Here is a 12,619-nt window from a genome sequence, read left to right as displayed (position 1 = left end):
CTTTAATATGTAGGGGGAACAGAAATGAACATAAAACTTATTTTCGCTGAGGTTTGTGATAAATTATTATATTAGCGTAGATTTGTTAGACGCCACAGTGCTCCGCAGCACCGTACAGTAGGGAAAACAGGACATACATAAAACAAGGACATACAAGGCAGAGAAAATAAATGTAGACATTAAAACAAAGGGTGTGGAGGACCCTGCTCATTAGAGATCTTACATTCTAAGTGGATGTGGGCACAGCTGAAACAAGAGGAGAAAGTGGGGCTCAGAGTAGAGATTGGGACAGTTGTGAGGGTGTATTAGTGTGAATAGTATCATCGAGGATAAGCAAATCATTAAAAAAGAGATGGGTTTTTAGAGAACATCTAAAAATATGAAGGCTGTGGGTAAACCTGATTGGACGTGCTAGGGAATTCCATAAGTGGGTAGCAGCATGGGAGAAGTCTTGTAGGCGGGAGTGAGGTGGTTACCAGAGACAAGACAAGGCGCAGGTCGGGAAAGTATTTTGATATGAGATTTGTAATCTGATCGTTTTATTTTTTTAAAAAAAATTGTTTAAATAATTTGAAGTTTGTAATTGTAAATGTAATTATTTCTCTAAAACGGGAAACACAATTCTCAGATCCAGGAAGAGTATGGAGACAGTTGCTTCCAACTGACAACAAAAAAAGGCAGGAACATGTATTTGATAAAATGTAGTTAAGCTCACCTTTATCTTTGTAGGTTAGTATCTGTTGTGGGCACCGCAGTACAATTTTTTTTTTAATAAACATTTTATTGTTTTTTTTTAAGTGAAAAAACGGAGGGAAACTTACATAGCATGTGAATCAATATACACATACAACACAAAATGTTATATTATATGGTGTATTTCCATGACACCTGTCATGTGTTGTGTGCAGTGTGTGTGATTAGCCCCACAAGCAATGTTTTCACACGACACTCTCCCGCGGCTGCCACCCGGTAACCTGAGCATCTACTCATTTCCCGATTCCCAGCTTTCTCCTCTGGCTGTCAGGTCGGCAACGGCTCTGCGCATGCGCGAGTGACCGTATCACCTGCTGTCACCTACTCCGCTCATCCATTGGTTGCCTCTCATTTATAAGGCTCCTCCCAGCACCTCTTAGTGTTGGTTCTTTTCGTCAGACTCCTGTCCTGGAAGCAGCTCATGCACCCCCGCTTAGATCTCAGCTCTCCTAGTTTGCTGCCGTGGATCATCGCTTACCTGCTCCACTCATTCGTGGTAACTACTGCCGATCATCATTCTCTTCTCTTCAAGTGTGCTGCTGCAGAACACCTATTACCTGCTGCACTCATTCGTGCTAACTACTGCAGACCATCGCTACCATCTCTCCAAGTGTGCTGCCGCAAATCACCCATTACCAGTGCCACTCATTAGTGGTAACTACTGCAGATTATCGCTACCATCTCTCCAAGTGTGCTGCCGCAAATCACCCATTACCAGTGCCACTCATTCGTGGTAACTACTGCAGATCATCGCTACCATCTCTCCTAGTGTGCTGCCGCAAATCACCCATTACCAGTGCCACTCATTAGTGGTAACTACTGCAGATCATCGCTACCATCTCTCCTAGTGTGCTGCCGCAAATCACCCATTAACATTGCCACTCATTAGTTGTAACTACTGCAGATCATCGCTACCATCTCTCCCAGTGTGCTGCCGCAAATCACCCATTACCAGTGCCACTCATTCGTGCTAACTACTGCAGATTATCGCTACCATCTCTCCTAGTGTGCTGCCGCAAATCACCCATTACCAGTGCCACTCATTCGTGGTAACTACTGCAGATTATGGCTCCAAGTGTACTGCCGCAGATTATCGCTTACCTGCTCCACTTACTTAGTGGTAACTACCGCAGACCATCTCATCTATCTCTCCCATGAACTATCGCAGAGCATCACTCGGCACTCCCACTCATTATCTAGGCTATGTAGTGACTACCTTCTTCTCTAGTACTCGGTTCTCTATCACTGCTCACTGGGAACTCCCCTAAAGGGCCATGACCTGCAGGGTGGAAACTGCAAAGCCCAAATTCCCTTGCGGGAATCCCTGGTGAAAACCTTCCGCTTTATTAGATTTTGCGCCTCTGGGTGGAGTATCGCCAATCCTAGCTGATACCAGAAGGATCCCACTCATCCTAGTGAATCCTGACAAATGTGTTCTTTTATCCATTGGTTATTTCTGATTTGTCTATAGACTGAAGCATTCATTACGCACAGTCACTTATAGTTCTTTTTCATGTCAGTCTATTTAATTTATTTAATTAATTTTAATGTATTTATTTTAACCTCTGTCTGTGTTAATCTCTATCTGTCTGGGGCTGGGCACACTCCATATTTCCAGATGTTTATCAAGCAGCTCCCCTCCAGTGCCAACCCCTCTGTATGAGGGAGAATCATGATAGTCCATTCCAGTGGATCATGTGATCAACCAGGGAGGTTCTGGGCAACCAGAAATCACTCCGGTGTGTACATCTGACTGCGCCTTATTATCTAAGCCTTAGGAAAAGTTATCTGTTGCCAATAACAGGGCAACAAAATAAACTTTGCCTGGTCTTATAAACACATGGCTAAAAAGCACTGAAAGGGACTGGAAATAAACAGTAATGTATTTAGTTAAAGTTGCAGCAAGGCTTGTACATCATCACCATCATCATCATCACCATTTATTTATATAGCGCAAATGATTCCGCAGCGCTGTACAGAGAACTCATTCACATCAGTCCCTGCCCCATTGGAGCTTACAGTCTAAATTCCCTAACATACAGACAGACAGAGAGAGAGAGACTAGGGTCAATTTTGATAGCAACCAATTAACCTACTAGTATGTTTTTTGGAGAGTGGGAGGAAACCGGAGCACCCGGAGGAGCAAACACGGGGAGAACATACAAACTCTACACAGTATAAGGCCATGGTCCGGAATTTAACTCATGACCCCAGCGCTGTAAGGCAGAAGTGCTAACCACTGAGCCACCGTGCTGCCCAACCCAATAAATAAAAGTTATCTGAGTTCTTTGAATTCGTAATAGGCAAAATGCCATGCATTGTCTCATTTAAGGTAAACATGGCATTATCTGACACTGTATACTAAACAATATCAACACTTATCATTTATATGTGATAACAGTAAAAAAAACAATCATTCCCTGCAGAAATATGTTTTGTTTGTCAATTACATAGAAGTTTGCTTGCATTTAAAAATAAGGATTTTTGGTTTTATCATAAAATAGAAAAATAAAAACAAAATACCTGTTATAGAGTTTCACAGTGTTTTCCTCACACATCCTAATGTTGCCAGACCTCAAGTAAATCTCTGATGATACATACACAGTGAAATCCTTATAGCTGGATTGTTGTGGTTAACGAACATCAAGGGCCTGATTTTGAGTTAGAAGCAAAGCAAAGAAAAGGGGCAACTTTGCACCTGGACTAACCATGTTACAATGCAAGTGGTACAAATTGACGCAAGGAAAATACTGGCTTTTTCACGTAGCAACACAAATACTTGATAGCTTTATTTTACAATGAAATTAAAGTTGACCTAGGACATACCGTATCCCAACTATATATCTGTCCCTACAAAAAAATTCCCTCCCCCTCTAATACAACATGGTTTTACTAAGGTGCAAATTTGCTCCTTTTTTTGAGATATCGGGAGGGTTTGTTTGTCCTCAGGCTGAGGTAGTATTACCAGGTCATGTAAGGTGGTGTGTGGAACTAAAGATGTGCTAATGGACAGGGAAAAAGTCTATTATAGCATTGTAAAGATGATGATGGATAGAGTGACACTGAGGAGCAAGCCCTGGTTGGCATAGTTACATTACCTGGCTGCTTATCAACTACTGACAGATATTGCCTAAGAGATGTTATAAATAAAGTGTGTTCCTATTTAAGAAAATACATCTGATGCCTTTATTTAACCTAAGTGTCATTCCTCTATATTAAGATGTACCCCACTGTGGCACTCTCACAGTGACTCATAATCCCTGTCCAACATTGCAGCCAGGAAACACTAATTTGTGATGCCCACTGTTTAGGAGGGTGTTCCATATGTTACTCTAACAAGTTCTTTTGATATCATATAATTTCTCACCTTACAATAACTCCTGATATGTGATTGCAATCCAATGGTTCAAAAGTGTAAAACCCATGCAATATCCATCTTTATTTTTATAAACAATATTAAGTTATTTTTTTCTTCCTGATCTGTATATTTATGCTGAAAGCACAGTTCACAATGAACAGTTCCTAAATCCCTTGTACATTTAATCTGATTAACTGTATACTAATGTAATATGTAATATTACGATCAGCTATCTATTTCACAGTATTTTAGTTTGATTTCCTCGTCTACACTTTGCCATCCAAAACCATGCCTCAGCCACTAGTTTATTGGGAGCCTATTGGTTTCTCTGCCTCGTGTGATTTCACATCATTGGGCAGGGTTCTATTTCATGAGAAAAAAAATTATTAAGCTTTAACTGCCAGGTTTTTCCATATTTTTTTATTATTATTATTTTTGTTCATTGAAATTAATTTTTTAAGTTAATCAGGCACAATAAGCTCTAGCCAATATTCTGATTGTATCATTGATTATACTATTATGCAATCCCCCACCCCCTCTTCATTGCACCATGTCGGGTGCACTTAGTTTAAAGTACACTTCATCGCCACATGCAGGCTGCAGTTTTTAATTTAACCCTCTGCTCTCTGCAGCCGCCATCTTTCACAACTTAAGCCCCTTTCTCCAGGGCGATGTGATGAATAATGCATGTGTCTGCGCCCACGTGACCTAGGTTTAGTCTGAATGATTCAGGACCTGTGCGTGTACATCCTGCTGCCTCCGCCTCCTCCCTGGCAGCTTACACAGACAGGAGACATGGAGCACTGCGCTGCCTGCTCTGCCTGCTGATTGCCAGGAGCCGGTGAGTGGACTGGGAATATCCTTATACCATCCTATAACATAGCCTTCAGGATTGTCCCCGATACTAGCTTGATAGGTCGCCCATTCCCAAAGGTATCTAGTTACTGCTCCTCTTCCTCCCATATGCAGACCACCTGCCCCCGTTTGAGTAATGGTTCTACTGTCTGATGATTTGGAGCAGTATATACGCGTTGTAAATAGGTTTCATCTACTATTATTTAGTAGAAGGGCGTTTACTTGTGTAGGTTCTATACTTACAGCTCCATGAGTTTCAAGAAAGGGGACGTCCATAGTCCCCAAGGGACCCCCAACCCCCCCAGCAGGCTTTGGTTGTCCCCTTGAGCATATAAAACGAAAGTGTAATCTACCTGGGGTCAACTGGTCACCCGTAGTAACCTACACTGTGGGGATCGGTTTCCTACTGGATGCTAAAACAAATGCATCTGCAGTGATGATACAGATATTATGTGAAGAGCTGAGAACATTATTAGATCTCATATCTCCAACAGAAAAGATTAATTATTTTCCCTTCGCCTGTTCCTTGTAAGCTAAGATGTAAATCGTAGTAAAAAAAGATGCCTAAGAAAAGTCTACAGCGAAGACAGGCATCATTCAGCGATGTTCGAATTTGTGCACAATATTTAGTGTGTATGCACAATTCACCTTTTGTATGTGCATTGCAAGGTAGGATACTTGCACAGAGAATGCTGACATGTTTCTTACGATTTATCTCACCGAAGCCACGGTCATTGGTTTATATATATATATATATATATATCGTTCTTCCAAAAGTGTTGTATATTGTTGTAAAAGTTCGAGGAAACCAATGCATTTTAGTTACTGTGATGGATTTGCAGCTCTGCGTCGATACATTATGATCATCTACAGGTAGCAGGTGTAAGCCAACCATTCGCACGGTATGTCTATTTAATAGCTCACATATGGAATTCACGTTTGTTGTGGTGGCTACAGGGTTAATTACACAATTGACTATTGGATTCCAACCAGTATAAACTGCTGTTTCCCGACTTCAATGTCATTATTTGCTGAAATGCGCTCTCTGTTGTAGCTTAGAGGTAGTTATTAGGCTAGACATAAATGACAAGTCAAAGTGTTTTCTGCCAGAGGGGGTTCATTTTATTTGACATTGAGAACAATTTATCAGTTATAGTAAATAATAATTAAATTTCTAGTAAGACCAGATATTGTATTAGTCCTGGTGAATTTATACTGTCTGTCCATAGGCGTTTTCTGGAGCTGTCCAGGGTCCTGAATTCAATGTTCTTGCTGCTTACACAGCCAAGTCTTAGTCATTCTGTATCTGCATCTGTCTGAATGCCCATTTCAGAAGACAGGAAACCTTAACAGATTTACTATAGTATATTCTTTATCTTATACTAAAATCTTAACAGATTTGACAAAAATGAGCACAGATTAAAGTGATTATGTGATGCAACAAACCATGTTGACTCCAGTATTTCAGTTGGCTTTCTTTTTAATCTGTTGCATTCCTGTATTTAGAAGGTCTGTATTGAACATCCACAAGTGGCTTGCAGGAAAATGTTATAGACAGATCAGCTTTGTCATGGTCAGTTGTGTAAAATCCAGTATTCCCTTATGATAACAAGCATGTTATGCTAAAACCAAAGAACCGCTGTACCATGACAGTGTAATATTAATGCACCCAGGATCACAATGCTCTCAGATCGAAACGATATGGAAACTTTAGGCCAGTTTTCATTTACATTCAGATCAATCATGTTAACCTCTTTTGCATTTCTAATAAGTAGAATATAATTTCACTGCAAGTAACAAAATTAAGCAAATGGCAACATCAGTGCACAAAACTGTGTTCTCTTACCAGCTGTATAGGCTAAAAGACACCCTCACACATAAAGGTACTTTATACAGTCCCACAAGCCATATACCATAATTATAGGCATAACAACATTAAGAGCTACTTACGACAGTTAACATGGATATGCTCTTGACTGCACCACAATTTAATTATCCAATAGCCACACCAAATAAAGGACTGCTTGTCCAGATATCATATCAGCATTATAGGCTTCCTATAGCCAGCAGTGGCATTACAATATATGTGCTAACATGTGGCTGTATGGAAACTGCTGAAACCATAGTGCAACAATAGCTGAGAGTGTGTAAAACAAAAACCATGATATCAAGGGTGCAGCAACAGCAAGAAAGTCACTCTCGTGAAAGTTTGTACTACCTTGCACAAGTACTGCTCCTGGTTACAAGTTGTGTACATTTGGACTGCTAGTAAATTGTATACATCTAGATTCAGTCATCTTATATAATGGAGTTATAGCAGTGTTTTGACTAGGATTTTTATTATATTAATTTAACATTATTCCTTGCATGTCATATGATAATAATGAGCGTTCTACTAACAAAACAACTCTACTAACAAACAAGTACCGGTAGTTGTTTTGCAGGTATTAGAGATAAAGAGATAAAATATAAAAATATGAAGCCCAAAGCGATAAAGGAAATGTGGTGTTATAAAAGCCCCAATTTATTAGCGCTAAAATAAATCAATATAACATGGACAGAAGTCTATTACACTTTTAAATAGTGTTTTCTTATTACAAGACTTGTACAAAAACAGTTATCTACATTTATCCTCTGTTGTTTACGGAGAATAACATTAGCAGTTTCCATGTTGTATAATATTATGCATCCACTAAAATCATAACATTTTCTTTTTTTGTGCATAAAACTATTTTTTATCATGGAAATATAGTCACACAAAGTTTCATGTTAATGTGGTCTCACATTGTTCCAACCATTTACTGAGTCACCGAATGAATAAGCAAATTCCAACCTGTCACTATTATAAGCTTGGCAGCTTTAGAAATCCAGTTTCTGTGGCAAACTTTTCTACAGAACCATCTTGCTTTCCATTTTTATTTTAATATCATTTGATTTTTTAGTGAAAAAGCTTATTGTATAATGTCAATACAATGGTTTGCTACTTGAAATAAATACTACTCCTGTTGTTATTATTATTATTATTATTAGTAGTAGTAGTAGTAGTAGTAGTAGTAGAGTAGTATTGTTTTTTTGTTATTAGTAGTAGTAGTAGTAGTAGTAGTAATAGTATCAGTAGCAGTAGTAGTATCAATAATATTATCACCATCAAGTCTATATATATATATACATTAGGGCAATAGGTGGCACAGAGACCGTATACACCCCTCAATATGATCACACTTGAATCAGATGTGGCCCTCATAACTTCTGACTATACAGTCTAATTACTGCTACTAGTCTAGTGACCAGCATGACCACTGTATCATCATCATTCTGATTTGTGCTACATGAACACCTCCTGCTAGTTTCAGGTTAGTGCACACAGGTAGGAGAGAAAGAGACAGATATGAGAGAGATATTATACAGATATGAGATAGTTTTGAGAAATAGATAGATAGATAGATAGATAGATAGATAGATGGATGGATAGATAGATAGATAGATAGATATAGATGGATAGATAGATATAGATGGATAGATAGATATAGATAGATTGATAGAAATGAGATGGAGATAGATATGAGATGGATAATTAGATATTAAATAGATAGATAGATAGAAATGAGATGGATAGATAGATATTTAGATAGATAGATAGATGGATAGATTGATAGATAGGTATAAATGAGATGTATAGCTAGATATATAGATAGAAATGAGATGGATAGATAGATAGAGATAGATAGATAGACAGATAGATAGATAGATAGATAGATAGATAGATAGAAATAAGATGGATAGGTAGATAGATAAATATGAGATGTATAGATAAATAGATAGTTCTGAGATGGATAGATAGATAGTTCGGAGATGGATAGATAGATAGATAGATGGATAGATAGATAAATATGAGATGGATAGATAGATAGATAGTTCTGAGATGGATAGATAGATAGTTTGGAGATGGATAGATATATAGATAGATAGATAGATAGATAGATAGTAGAAATAAGATGGATAGATAGATAGATAGATAGAAATTAGATGGATAGATAGTTATGAGATAGATAGATAGATAGATAGATAGATAGATAGATAGATAGATAGAAATAAGATGGATAGATAGATATGAGATGAGTAGATAGATAGTTCTGAGATGGATAGATAAATAGATAGATAGAGATAGATTGATATAAACGAGATGGATAGATAGATATGAGATGGATAATTAGATATTAGATAGATAGATAGATAGAGAGATAGATATAAATTAGATGGATAGATAGATATTTAGATAGATAGATAGATAAGTAGAAATGAGATGGATAGATAGATATATAGATAGAAATGAGATGGATAGATAGATAGATAGATAGATAGTTATGAGATGGATAGATAGACAGACAGACAGATAGATAGATAGATAGATAGATAGATAGATAGATAGATATAGATGGATAGATAGATAGAGATAGAATGATAAAAATTAGATGGATAGATAGATATGAGGTGGATAATTAGATATTAAATAGATATGAGATAGATAGATAGATAGATAGAGATAAATAGACTTAGATTGATAGATAGATAGATTGATAGATATGAGATGGATAGATAGATATGGATAGAGATAGATTAATAGAAATAAGATGGATAGATAGATATGAGATGGATAGATAGATAGATAGATATATAGATAGATAGATAGATAGATAGATAGATAGATAGATAGGCATGGATAGACTCATAGTGGATAAAGCTGGTGTAGTTGCAATGTAGAGCACCATTGCTATATATTTTAGTTTTTCTTTATGGTGATCTCATTTAAATTAAGATTGAAATGTTGAATAAACAGTGAGCTATATTAATGGTCACACAACAAAGAAGGGGAGAGGTGCGAATAAAAAATGTAGACTATGGACAATTTAAATGTTCTCTATCTTCACAATCGTCACTTGTTTTGTATGATGGCAGCAGGTTTATAGATCAGTTCTTCTTATTAAGGTGAAAAAACAAGCAAACCTAATTACCTTTTTTACCGTCCACATCTTATATCTGTGACTTTCTCTTTTGAAACACCTTCTTGTATTAGTCTTGCTGGTAGTATGACTGTACCTTGTGACAGTGTTTCAAGCTATATTGACTGTAAACTGCCAATCAGAAAAAAAGATGAAATTACCACTGTGTTCAAATTTCATACTTATTGTCAGATAACCTACCATAAAAAGAAGACTTATTTGGCACTGTCCATCACCTGGAAATAATACTATAATATGTGTTATATTATATATTTTGTGATCACACTATGTGTAGCAGATTGTAACAAGTTAAGTTTTCATTTTTACATCCATCATCATCATCGCCATTTATTTATATAGTGCCACTGATTCCGAAGCATTACCTTGATTTTAATTTTAAGTATTCTACATTTTATAATCCACATTTTCTATTTGCTTACCATAGAATTGCTATTAACAATACATTAATTAAACTCGTTTGTTATATTTAGGAATGCAAATTGTAGTTTGTCCAGTTTATTAGGTATTATTTGTATGCACTTATTGTTCAGCTCATAAAGTGGACTGAATTTAGTGTAGACAACAACATCCATGTAGTAAACTGCTACTTACCAGTGAACTTAAATGGCTACTAATTATTATAATGACAATGTTTATTTTGAAGCAGGAAAAGACTTAGGGCTAGATTTACTAAACTGCGGGTTTGAAAAAGTGGAGATATTGCCTATAGCAACCAATCAGATTCTAGCTGTCATTTATTTAGTGCACTCTACAAAATGACAGCTAGAATCTGATTGGTTGCTATAGGCAACATCTCCACTTTTTCAAACGCGCAGTTTAGTAAATATTCCCCTTAATGTTATAGGAAAGTGCTTACTATGCTTCCACAACAGAGTGCAGAAGGTACATTACCTGTACTTATTTTGGTTATCTCTATTCCTATATACATTATAGGCTTTTAGGATAGTGTCTCATTTCTTGTTATGTCTTTAGCAGTTACTGTATGAATTGTTGTATTTATTTGGATCGCTTTGTACTATGTGAGAAATAAGAGCGAAAGAGAGAGAGAGAGAAATATATTTGAGAGGGAGAGAGATATAAGAAAGAGAGGTGAGAGAGATGAGAGGGAGAGATAGAGAGATTTGAGAAAGAGCTATAAGAGAAAGAGAGATGAGAGATATATGTATGAGAGAGTGAGATCTGAGAGATATGTGAGAGAAATATATGACAGAGAAATACAAGAGAGTGAGATATGAGAGAGATGATAGATAGATAGATAGATAGATATGAGAGAGATGATAGATATATAGATAGATAGATAGATAGATATGAGAGAGATAGATAGATAGATAGATAGATAGATAGATAGATAGATAGATAGATATGAGAGAGATGATAGATAGATAGATAGATAGATAGATAGATATGAGAGAGATGATAGATAGATAGATAGATAGATAGATTAGATAGATAAATAGATATGAGAGAGATGATAGATAGGTAGATATGATAGATAGATATATAGATAGATAGTTAGATAGATATGAGAGAGATGATAGATAGGTAGATATGATAGATAGATAGATAGATAGATAGATAGATAGATATGAGATAGATAGATAGATAGATAGATAGATAGATAGATAGATAGATATGAGAGAGATGATAGATAGATAGATAGATAGATAGATAGATAGATAGATAGATAGATATGAGATATATAGATAGATAGATAGATAGATAGATAGATAGATAGATATATAGATAGTTAGATAGATATGAGAGAGATGATAGATAGGTAGATATGATAGATAGATAGATAGATAGATAGATAGATAGATAGATATGAGAGAGATGATAGATAGATAGATAGATAGATAGATAGATAGATAGATAGATAGATATGAGAGATATGATAGATAGATAGATAGATAGATAGATAGATATGAGAGAGATGATAGATAGATAGATAGATAGATAGATAGATAGATAGATAGATAGATAGATCCCAGGACAATGCAGGCTTTGCATCCGTCTCCATTCCTCAGTGTCAGGAGCTAAATATGCAAATAAAAAGTTATAATATGTACAGATTAATTTGCAAAATGAACATACTTATGTTAAATAGTTGAAATCAAAAGCCAAAGTATTGTGGTTGTGTGCTTGTTTAAATCCTAACCATGCTTAAATCTAAAGTAAACCCAAATGTAAAAATAACATAGCAGCCCATGTGGCTATTTTGATACTTACAGGATAGGGGCCATAGAACCACAGGAAAGTATTGTACTTAATAGGGTCAGTGTCTGACCTGGTTCAAATCTGCGCTGATACTGTTATGTGATCAAGTAATTACACCCCAACATTTTTTATTTTATTTATTTTTTTATAAGATAACTTTTTATTGAGTACAGATTCAGAAAGTACAACTGTATAGACAAAGGGCAATCCAAGGAGTTGACATACAACAAAATACACCCCAACATTGAACACTGATTCCTTTTATTATTAGATTTTAACTTAATACATATTTTTTTACTACAGCACATAAAGAAAATATAAAACATGTTAAAAATAAAATATTTAGCATTAAACATGCATTAGTACAAATTGGTAGGGCTGTGCCTCACACACTGCACCGACTCTGCTTCCTATA

At 36.2% G+C, this 12,619-nt stretch overlaps 1 protein-coding gene across 1 annotated transcript in view; it reads left to right on the top strand.

The window, feature by feature from the left end:
- Positions 1 to 4,849: 4,849 nt before the first annotated feature.
- Positions 4,850 to 12,619, top strand: part of SLC7A14 (solute carrier family 7 member 14) — a 70,960-nt gene continuing 63,190 nt past the window's right edge. Inside the window, exon 1 of the mRNA XM_075202111.1 lies at positions 4,850 to 4,952. The gene's annotated coding sequence lies outside the window, so the exon portion shown is untranslated. The remainder of the gene's footprint in view (positions 4,953 to 12,619) is intronic.

Source organism: Mixophyes fleayi, chromosome 3 (genome assembly GCF_038048845.1).
Source record: "Mixophyes fleayi isolate aMixFle1 chromosome 3, aMixFle1.hap1, whole genome shotgun sequence".
NCBI classification, from domain to species: Eukaryota; Metazoa; Chordata; class Amphibia; order Anura; family Limnodynastidae; genus Mixophyes; species Mixophyes fleayi.
Note: the sequence above shows the minus strand (reverse complement) of the source record. Positions and strands in the feature narration are given on the sequence as shown.